Source organism: Marmota marmota, unplaced genomic scaffold (assembly GCF_001458135.2).
Source record: "Marmota marmota marmota unplaced genomic scaffold, marMar, whole genome shotgun sequence".
In the NCBI taxonomy this organism is placed as follows: Eukaryota; Metazoa; Chordata; class Mammalia; order Rodentia; family Sciuridae; genus Marmota; species Marmota marmota.
Window position 1 is genome coordinate 46,800,404 of NW_026000229.1, and position 11,639 is coordinate 46,812,042.

At 39.1% G+C, this 11,639-nt stretch overlaps 1 pseudogene; it reads right to left on the reverse strand.

Moving 5' to 3' along the window:
• Window positions 1-3,055: 3,055 nt before the first annotated feature.
• LOC107137728 lies at window positions 3,056-10,895 on the reverse strand (annotated as a pseudogene).
• Between the last annotated feature and the right edge of the window lie 744 nt (window positions 10,896-11,639).

An 11,639-nucleotide genomic window follows, 5' to 3' on the forward strand; every position in this document is an offset into this window, starting at 1 on the left:
GTCTCCCTTTACTCCAATTCACTTTGCTGTTTAAACCTACTACTTCTGGACTATATTCTTCTCAGGGATCAAGATCTCATGTGGTGCTGTATCCAGTTTATTGCCAATTTTGCTTAAAAACTTCATTCTGGTAGATGCTGAAAAAGATGCTAAGGTGAGTGGGTTGAGGGAGGGGTGTTCTGTGTTCCGGTTCTTATCTGTCCTAGGTTGCAAAGGGAGGGAAGACAGGAGGGAATACTGATAGTACTCTATAGTGGGCAAAGGAGGGGACAGGGCTCCTGAAAATTATTTTTTGATTTAACTTTCTCCAGTTTTTTTCAGCTGGTATAAAGCTAGCTGGGATACATTGATTATGAACACTCGTATCATGCAGACATGGGTTCAAATCCTGACTCTTCCATTTAGTATTCTGTGACATGGAAAACTATGAAGCATTACTAAAATCTGGAATTTCAGAAATTCTTCCCTGGATAAAAAACATTTTATTAGCTCAAACTGAAAGGACATAACCTCATCCCATCCTACCAGATCTATGTATAGGTAAGGTAGTCGAGAGGCAGCTGTGCCTAGAGTCCTAAGTTTTAACTAGAATGAATGTTTTTCACAGACTTTTTCTAGTTTTGGTTAAATTCAAAATACATACAAAAGTCCATTTAACAAAATCTGTACATGAAACAGTTAGTGGAACATACTAAAGGAAGCCAAAAGGTTGGGAATCAAATGGGAAGACTGTGCAGGATAACACCAAAAAGGACTCAATTCAAACAGTAAAGAAAAGGCAATTTCAGTTATCTGCGTAGGCTATTTTAGCTATTGTAAGCTATTTTAGAATTCACATGTACTATTTTTATTGAAAGATTAACTCAATTCTCTACCATGATATTTTAGAATATTTTTCAACTGTAAGTTAGTATTTTTAATATTAAAATTCATAAAAGTATTATTAAACTTCTATTATTAATAAGATCGAATATCCAGATCTAAGAATGTGTCTAGAAACTGAAGATACTATCTTTAGATCCAAACAAGTAATTTTTAGGAAGAATCCGACCCATTTTGCTTTTACTAATTATGGTTATAAAATTTATCTACACATATTAAACATTTACTTTATGTTAGTATTGTACTAGGTGATTTGAAAACATGATCATTTTTAATGCTTGAGGTTTTAATTTCTGTTTCCTCAAGGATTAGAGATGTTGAGCATCTGTTATTATCACCATTTGTATATTTTAACTACAGAAGTGGGTATTATTGTTTTATTGATTCTGTAGAAAAAGAAATTGAAATTCCAAGACAGAAGATCATTTGTCTCAGGTTACAAATTTCATATTTAATGGAGTTAGGATTTCATTTTAGCATTTACTAAACTTCTACCCTTCATTATTTAAAATAATATAAAATGATTTAATTGTGGTAAAACTGACCTTCAGTTTTCTATAGAGAATGATTAAAATATTTGCAATTTTGTCATGTGATTAAAATACTGAGATTATTTTGATCTGGACAATTTATTTCTGTGTAACTCATCAATATAGTTTTATCAGTCTTTTGTACAAATCAATATGTTTTATTTTAGTAATTTCTTCTGATATTAATGGTTCTTTGTGGACATTATTTTTTTTGTAGTAAGAGCACATAACAAAATCTTCTCTCTTAAAATTTTTTTTTTAAATTAAGGGAGACTCTTTTTTTCTGGTTTGCTTTAGTATATTGAACATCTTTCTAATATAAACTATGAGAAAACAATTCTAATTCAATGGAAGAGATGCTGAAAGATTCAAGATCAACATCCATTATTAGCATGTAAAATTGAGGGAAAAATCAGTGAATTTTGCTCATAGAATTCTGCCCTCATGGGAGATGGAAGGGTCAAGCCTAAAGCTATCACTGGGAAAGATGAAGAAAGATGGGCTCTCAGAGCAGGGGTTTCTGGCTAGAAGCTGTTCCTATGTCACTGTGTCAATTTTTTCTCTCAGCCCCCTCAGGCTAATTCTCTAGGCTAAGATGGTGGAGATCATATTTTCTGTAATAGAGATAGGGAGTGATGGGTTGAACCCAGTGGTTGTGCTGAAAAGCTTCCCGAGTCACACTTGGCTCAGGCTTCTCCAGAGAAGATGGACGTAGGGAAAGGAGGTGCTGGCACCAAGTGAGGGCTTGGCACAGGGCTCTGGAAAGTTCAGAGCAGCTGGAGGCCCAGGTGGCAGGACCTGCCTGGATAGCAACAAACTCCAATCGCCATGAGAGTCTGCAATGCCCATACAAGGGACTTCTCATGTCTAAGCAGTCATATGGGGGATAAAAAAGACTTGCCCTAACCTGTCTCCCATGTGAGACTGACCTAGCTCTATTAAGCCCATGGTGAGCAGCCTGGGAGAGCAGGGGTCAGGGTAGCCCAGTGTTGGACAGGACACCATGGTAGACAGACCCCATCTGGTTTCTGGTTCATCTCCATCTCTCAAAGCTTTTGGACATGCACACAGCTGAAGGAGGTCTCACTGGCTGAGAACTTTGGAAAGCTCCCTCTAGTGAGACTGGACGGGGCTGGCAGAGTCGGGGTGGGGACTGCCTTGAGAAAGCAGCTGAGGAATGGATGGATCGGAATTTCCAAAGACTTTAGAGATGATGCCTGGTCTGGTAGGAACCGTGAATCAATGCTCCGACTTGGGGCTAATTTGCTGAATGAGGTAGTTCCATCCTGACCTCTCTAGACAGGATTGGTCTGGGAAGACAGAAAACAGGCCTTCCCAAGACCCATGGGGATGAAAAGGGGCTAAGAAAAGCCAGATTTGGGCTCCCAGAACACAATATGAAAAATAGAGAGAGGGCCGTAAAGGATTCTAGGTGCAGGCTGAACTGATGGTGCCTTCAATCCATGATTCTGACCCTGACGTTGGCTTGGAGGCAGAAATAGCCCTTCCCTCATCTTCCAAAACCCCGGAGATAAAGGGACCAGCCGGAGGATGGGCTTTGGGGGCATCCAAGGACACAAGTGTGTGATGGCCACCCCTATGGAACTCAGCAGGGACCACAAAGTCCCAGCCTCAGTTTGTTCTCAGAGCAACAAGCACGGCATGGGGTTGGGCGGCTTCAGTCTTGGAGACAAGGGCGGGGTTGCAGGTTTGTCTTCTTGGCCTGGGAATATTTGGGATTCCCCAGCTGGGCCATCCAGATCACCCTTCTGGAATTGCCAGCTCTCTCCTGTCTCCTCAATGGACAGGAGAGTGGGTAGGAGGGCAGCATCACCCAGCGGGAGCCACCACCCCCTCTCCACGGAACCCCCAGCCCCTCTCCTGGTCAGGACCCTGGGCCGCACAGGCATGTCCATGTCCACAGGGTGAATGTTGCCCGTATTGTGCTCTCTGACCCACAGCTCTCTGTCTTTGGCTGGGTCCACTTTTCGAAGCAGTTGGTCCACAGGCTCGACTGTGCTTTGGTTGAACATGTCTGTCTCATGCCGCAGCTGTGTGTGCTGACACAGATGTTGCCGGATCATCTCCACCCTCTCCACCTCCAGCCGCTCCAGCTCCAAAGTGGTGGTCACCATCTCTTCAAACCACTTGGACTGGGCCTGGTTGTAGAGGTCCACACAGTGCATGAGATTATCGCCAGCCTGTGTGGACTTTCTCTGTTCCTTCTTGATATCCTCCTTTGTCTTTTTGCTCAGCTTGATCTCCAGCTGCTGCGTCTTCATCTCAGGTCTCTCTGCCTCTCTGTGAGGGCTTTCCAGGCCTTCTCCACTAATGCATAGCAGCTAGCGAGCTGCTAGCAGAGGTCAGCGATATGGTGGTCACACTTTTTCATGTCTTTATTGAAATTCTCAGGAAAGTTCATTAGGGGCTTCTCTACCTCGCTGTGAAGCTTGGCGGAGAACTTGAGATGAACTTCTGCTTCATCTGCTGGGCTCTTCACCAGGGACCACGCTTCTCCCAGGAAGCCTTCCTCCTGTGCAGCCAAGGAGTTCTGAGAGAGCTTAGCCAAGTTCTTTACATATTCTTCTTCAATCTTTAGCCTCTCTCAGAGGAATTCAGACATTTCTTTCTGCATTTGTTTGCCTTTCAGTTGCTTTTGGAGCAGCAGTTTGAACTCAGCCATGGTGCCATTGCCTTGGGGATCCTTCTTATCAGCCCAGAAGTAGTCACAGTGCTCCACTCTGTTGGCTATAGCAGTTGCATTGTGTCTGGGTGAGGGAATGTCACACAATTTATCATCTCTGTGTGATCAACTTTATTTTCAAGATTATATATTTTGTCTTCATTGCCTGAGATTCTGTATTCCAAATGGTCTTATCTGTTAGTGATACTTTCCATTGAATTTTTAATTTGGTTTATTGATTCCTTCATTTCAAGGATTTCATCTTGATTTCTTTTCAGGATCTCTAACTCTTTACTGAAGTGATCTTTCATCTCCTGAAATGCATTTCTCATTTTACTGCTTATATATGCCTGTAATTGCTCTCTTATATCATTATTTAATTCATGGAGCAGTTTTACTAAATACATTCTGAACTCCTTCTCTGACATTTCTTCTACTGTTTTGTCAATGGATTCTATTATTGGAACATCTTGGTTTGCTTGGAGCACTTTATTCCCTTGTTTTTTTCATGTTGTTTGTGTGTCTTCCCATCTAGCCATGTGGATCTGAGGCAGTACAGTTTCTACTCTGTAGACTTGTAGTGTCTCTGAAGGTTTCCAGTACCTTGCCTTTAAGGGAGAGACCAATATCAACAGCACCTAATGCAAAAAATATATAGCCTTAAACCAAATAGCTCCTATTAAGATGTCTACAGTTTTGACACAGAAATGATGTGTTCAATTATTGTCTACAATATAAACAGTAAGTATGCAAAAGGGGCTTACAATTTCAAATGGTGGACAAAGAGAGAATGGAAGTGGTATAGTATGTGATGTTTATGAGGAAGGAGAAGATAGAAGTAAAAAATATTATAGAAAGAGGAATTCATAGAGGTTGGCTGTTAGCAGTAAAAAAGAGAGAGAATCCAGAAAACAGATAAGTGAGAGGATATGGAGATATATATATGTATGTATGTATGTATATATATATATATATATATATATATATATATATATGGAAAATTTTGGAACAATGCACCCCAGGAGTCTCTTTTGTGTTCCCCTTGTGAGATGTAGGAGCCTGATCTTAGATCCTTACGTGGCCTATGGACTCCTCAATTCCTGGTCTCTGATTTAGTCTCCAAATTTGATCTCTCCTGCCCCTGCCATTTGGAATTGGGGTCAGGCACCTTTCTCTCCCAGGGTTCTGAGGGCTGGGCATGGGACCTGTGTGCCTCTCACCTCTCATAGGGAAATTTCCAGTATGGGCTGGTCTGCTGGGTAGCAGGGAGTGATGGACCCAGTTAGGGGTTAGGGAAGGGTTGGGAGACTGGGAATTGGGGAGCAGAATATCCCTGGGTGCCCTGGCTGATGCCCGACCTGGCGGGACCCAGGGATCAGTGGACGTGGGACTGGGGAGGGGTCAGAGAACCATCTGTCCCCCAACATTTCAAGATTCACAAAGCTTTTTCCAGCCTCTCCAAACTGGGTTCCCTCAGCTGTGTATCCATCTGATCCTGGGCTTTTCTTGGTTAGTAGGCTTCTGATTGTGTCTTCTATTTTATTGCTTGAAATTGATTTGTTTAGCTTGTGTAAACAAATCCTGGTTTAGTTTGGGCAAGTCATGTGACTCTAGAAGTTTGTCAATGCCTTCAGTATTTTCTATTTTATTGGAGTACAAATTTTCAAAATAATTTCTGATTATCTTCTGTATTTCAGTAATGTCTGTCGTGATATTTTTCATCATGTATGTTAGTGATCTGAGTTTTCTCTCTTTTCTTCATTAGCATGACTAAGGGTTTATCAATTTTATTTATTTTTTTTCAAAGAACCAATTTTGTTTTGTCAATTTTTTCAACTTTTTTTTCCTTTCAATTTTATTGATTTCAGCTCTGATTTAATTATTTCCTGTCTTCTACTGCTTTGGGGGTTGATTTGTTCTTCTTTTTCTAGGGCTTTGAGATGTAATGTTAGTCATTTACTCGTTGACCTTTTCTTCTTTTAAGGAATGAACTCCATGCAATGAACTTTCCTCTTAGAACTACCTTTATAATATCTCAGAGATTATGTTATATCAGTGTTCTCATTTACCTCTCTGAATTTTAAAATCTCCTCCTTGATATCTTCTGCAACCCATTGTTCATTCATAGCATATTATTTAGTCTACAGATGATGAAGTAGCTTTTATTTTTTATTTTATTATTAATTTCTAATTTTATTTCTTGTGGTCTGATAGAATATAGGGTAGTATCTCTACTTTTTTTAATTTGCTAAGAGTTGCTTTGTGGCATAATATATGCTCTATTTTAGAGAAGGATTGATGTGGTGCTGAGAAGAAAGTATATTCGCTCATTGACAGATGAAATATTCTATATATGTCTGTTAAGTCTAAGTTATTGATTGTATTATTTAGTTCTATAGTTTGTTTGTTTAGCTTTTGTTTGGAAAATCTATCTAGTGGTGAATGAGGTGTGTTAAAGTCACCCAAAATTATTATGTTGTGGTCTATTTGACTCTTGAACTTGAGAAGAGTTTGTTTGATGAACATAGATCTCCATTGTTTGGGGCATAAATATTTATAATTGTTATATCTTATTGATGTATGGTTCCCTTAGCAGTATGAAATGTCTTTCTTTATCTCTTTTGATTAAATTTGGCTTGAAGTTTACTTTATCTGATATGAGGATGGAAACCCCTGTTTGTTTATATGGTCCATGTGAGTGGTATGTTTTTTCCCACCATTTCACCTTAAGTCTGTGGATGTCTTTTCCTCTGAGATGAGTCTCTTGAAGGCAGCATATTGTTGGCTCTTTTTTTTAATTAATCCAATCTACAAGTCTCTGTCTTTTGATTGGTAAGCTTAGGCCATTAACATTTAGGGTTATTTTTTTAGACATGACTCATATTCCTGGTCCTTTTTGTTTATTTTTGGTATTTAACTTGACTTGGTTTCTCCTTTGATTGGCTTTTCCTTTAGTGTAGTTCTTTTGTTTGCTGAGTTTCATTGTTGTTTTTAATATCCTTCTTGTGAAGAATTTTGCTGAGGATGTTCTGTCAGGCTTTCTTGCTGTAAATTCTTTTAACTTTTGTTTGTCATGGAAGGTTTTTATTTTGTCATTAAATCTGAAGCTTAATTTTACTGCATATAAGATTCTTGGTTGGCATCCATTTTCTTTCAGAGCTTGGTTTATGTTGTTCCAGGATTGCCTGGCTTTGAGGGTCTGGATTGAAAAATCTGCTGAGATCTGAATTGGTCTTCCATTATATGTAACCTGCTTTCTCTCTCTTGTGACCTTTAAAATTCTATCGTTTTTCTGTATGCTAGTCATTTTCATTATATTGTGCCTTGGTGTAGATCTGTTGTAATTTTGTACATTTGGTGTCTGTAAGCCTCTAGTATTTGATTTTTCAATTTATTCTTCATGCTTGGGAATTTTCTGATATTATTTCATTGAAGAGATTGTGCATTCCTTTGGTTTGAATCTTTGAGCCTTCCTCTATCCTGATAAATCTTAGATTTGGTCTTTTGATGTTATCTCATAGCTCTTGCATATTATGTTCATGATTTCTTAACATCTTTGCTGTGAGGTCAACTTTATTTTTTAAATTGTATATTTTGTTCTTATTGTCTGAGGTCCTGTCTTCCAAGTGATCTAGTCTGTGGTGATGCTTTCTATTGAGTTTTTTATTTGGCTTATTGTTTATTTTATCTCAAGGAATTCTTGCAGTGTAGATCTGAGATATTGCAGTTTCTGCCCTATCATCTTATAGTGTCCCTGCAGGTTACCAATGCCTCACCTTTAAGGGAAATATCAATATTACAATACCCAATGTACCAAACATGCAGTTATAAATCAATTAGCTTCTATTTTGACATTTATATATTTTTTCCTATAAACAGACATGATGAGTTCAGTTATCTTCTACCGTATAGTCAATGGGTTTGCATAATGGTTTACTGTTTCTAATGGTAGAAGGGGGTGCTGGGGAGTTGGCTGAAATGTTTATGAGGTAGATGTGAGAATACAGAGGTATTAGATTATATGATTAGTGAAAGGGTAATCATAAGAAGTTGGCTGTTAGCAGGAGAAACAAGAGAGAGGCAACCCTATGTAAGACTCCCTGTTACCTCAGAAACAGGATGACTGTTAGCACCCCTAGTAGAGGCACCTCTGGTTTAACCAGGCCCATAGGGACTTTGGTGATGTCTTACCAGGTCCCTAGACAGAAGTGGTGATGTCTCAGTTTGGTGGTGGTGGCAGCATCAAGCATGCATGTACCCTGATATTGAGCTGTGGAACCATGCTTTGGTGAATAAGGACACCCAGTGCGGGGTGCCTCCCTATGGGGTGCCTCTCCATGAGGCACTGGGGCAGGCCTCTCTTGGGGTCACCAGGCCCCTGACCTTTTATACCACATTTTCTTTATCTTTAATTCTGTTGATGGACATTTATGTTATTTCCATACTCTGGCTATTGTTAATAATGCTGCAATAAACATAGGAGTGTAGATATCTCTTTGAGATCCTGATTTCAATTCATAATAAATAAATGTGATTGCTAGATCTTATGGTAGTTTTATCTTAATTTTTTGAGAAACCTCCATGTGGTTTTCCATAGTGGCTCCACTATTTTATACTCCTACTAACAGTGTGCAAGTTTTCCAACTTTCTATAACATTCCCAGCAGTTTCTGTGTATTTGCTTTTAAATAATAGTCATCCTGATGGCTAGAAGGCAATATCTCATTGAGGTTTTAATCTGCATTTCCCTGTTGATTAGGGATTCTGAGAATCTTTTCATACACCTGTTGATATTTATATATTTTATTTGGAGAGATGTCTATTCAAGTTATTTGCCAATTTAAAAAATTGGGTTGTTTGGGCTTTTTTTTTTTTTAATGCTTTTGAGTTGTAATGATTCTTTATTCTTTTCTTTTTTCTTTTTGGTATGGGGTATTGAATCCAGAGGCACTTTATCAGTGATCCATATCCTCAGACCTTTTTGTGTTATTTTATTTTGAAACAGGGTCTTGCAGAATTGCTTAGGGCGTCGCTAAGTTGCTGAGGCTGGTTTTGAACTTGCAATACTTCTGCCTCAGCTTCCTAAGCCACTGGGATAATAGATATGTGCCACCAGACCTGGCAACTCTTCATTCTTAAAAAGTCCCTTTGACTTTGCTCTAAAAAAAAGTATGAAGATGGTAAGCAGCCCATTCCCCTACCACTAAATTCTAGTGTTTAAAATGATGATTGAGGGTAAAAAATGTAAAATATATAGGGAAGAGGTCCTTGGGTGACAAATCTGTTCAAACAAAAAGTAAAGCTGGTAATACTCTAAAAAGCAGTAAACTGGCAAATTTTGCAAATGAGTCTGAAAGACTGTAGCAAATGTGAATGTGAGGCCCTGCAGACACTCTCCAGAGCCACCCATACACCCCCTTTAGGGTGTCCTTACTGGCTCTCTAGCAGAGGATGGCAGTAGGGAAGGGAGTGAGCAGAATGGCTCCCCTTGCGTGTTCCTAGATTTCTTCATTGTGCTAAGGAAAAATTATTTCCCATTTTGTATAGCTGGTGGTACTATGCAAAAAACAGATTCTTGAAAAGATGAAGAAAATAATGTACGGAGAAACTGACTTGTTAGAAATCAGGGCAAGATATTGGTGGATCCAGGGATAAATCCCAAACCTCACAACTCCTTAAGCAGTGTTTAGTTCATTGACTATGCAGCCTAATATAATAAACTGAAATGATGTTAGAAAATACAAATATGGTCACCCACCAGAATCTGCATTCCAATATCAAGAAACATCTGGAGCTAGACATGCCACAATTTGTAAATCATCTGAAAAATGCCAAGAAGACAAAGCATTGAAACTTTTTCAGTTTTGTGACTAAAAGACCCTGGCAAGAACAATTAAAGGAGGGAAAGTTTATTTGGGGGCCCAGGTTTCAGAGCTCTCTGTTCATAGACAGCCAACTCCATTGTTCTGGGCCCAAGCATCTAGTGTTTTTTGCATGGCCCAAAGGGGCTCTGTACTGCTCCACTACAAAGGAAATTTCAAGAAATTGTGATTTATTGCATATGTTTTAGCTCATTAGAGTCTCTGGGACCTTTCCATGAACCATCAGGTGATCACCTCTAGATCATTTTACCTGGGACAAAAAACCTAAAAGAAACATGTTTAGTCTCAGAACCAGTACATTGCTTCAAGTAGCCCTACACACAAGCAACAAGTTCAAGATCAGCATGAAATTGGAAGCACAGGACCCCAGGAACACCACATCCACCTGCATCACCACAATGGTTGGACTGACAAGTGCCCCCCTCCACCTGCACCTTGATGATAGTGTCAACAAGAATGACTTCTGAAGGCTGGTTGACTCAGCTGAAATCCTGTCTGCTGGGAATAATGGGGATATGCTACAGCTTGCTTTAGGATTTTGGCTGAATGCCTCCTCTTGGCCCATGTTCCTTTTGAAGATGCCAAATGGAGTAGAGAGAGCTCCCATCAGGATTTTCCAAGGAGCCACCATCAATTTTATACAACTTCTTAAAAATGGGAATGAATCTAGAAGCTCTGAAGAACCCTTATTAAATTTGCCCAGCCATTATAGGGGAGGTTCAGGACTCATAGTGCTTGTCACTTTTGATGGGTGGTAATGAGCCTGATTCCTGGTACTGCTTTGACTCCTGGGACCTCTTTCCTGTGGGTTGGTGTTCTTTGACTGGAGACAACCTGCAGCCATCTGACATCAAAGGTAAAAGCCCTTGAAACCAGGATGCAGATGATGAGGGAGATCACCTAGCTCTGTCACAGTCATCCTGTCGTCACCAGAACACTTCTCTAATAGGCAGGGGAGGAATGAGGGCTAGCAACTTAGGTACACATCAAGGCCTTCAGAGAATAGTCATTAACAGAGAATAGTCAAATGAAGCCATACATGAAATTTGGGATAAAGTACAAATTTTTTGTACTTTTTTTTTCCTTAGGCAACTAACTTCTTGTCTATCTTAGTTTTGCCTCTACCCCATTTCAAAATGTAGGTAGTAACATTCTCAAGGCAAATACCCTTCTCAGTCCTTAGAGACTTTTTAATGAGCTGTGGTAACACTGTGTTGTGCAAATATTCCAGAAGCACTACAGCAAGATGGGAAAATCATGAGCTTAAAGTAAGATAGTCGTGGTTTTGGATCCATCTCTGCTTTACCAGCTGTATGGCTTTGAGCAGTTAATTCACCTTCCCAAACATCTGATTCCACATCTTTAAAAGAATATCTACTTCATAAAGTTATTGTGAGGAATAAATGAGATTACATCTGGCAAATATAAAGGGATAAAATACATTTTTATTGTATTACTACTGCTATTATTATAGTTTTGCTATATTTGTTATAATTACTATGTTTTATTGTACTATATTATTATTATTATTCTATTATAAAATTAAGCACTGAAAATGTGAGAATATATATGTATATATAAAATGTTATAATAATGCCACAGATTAAAGGAACCATAAATGATACTTTTGATGATGATGATGATCGAGATCATCCAGGATAGA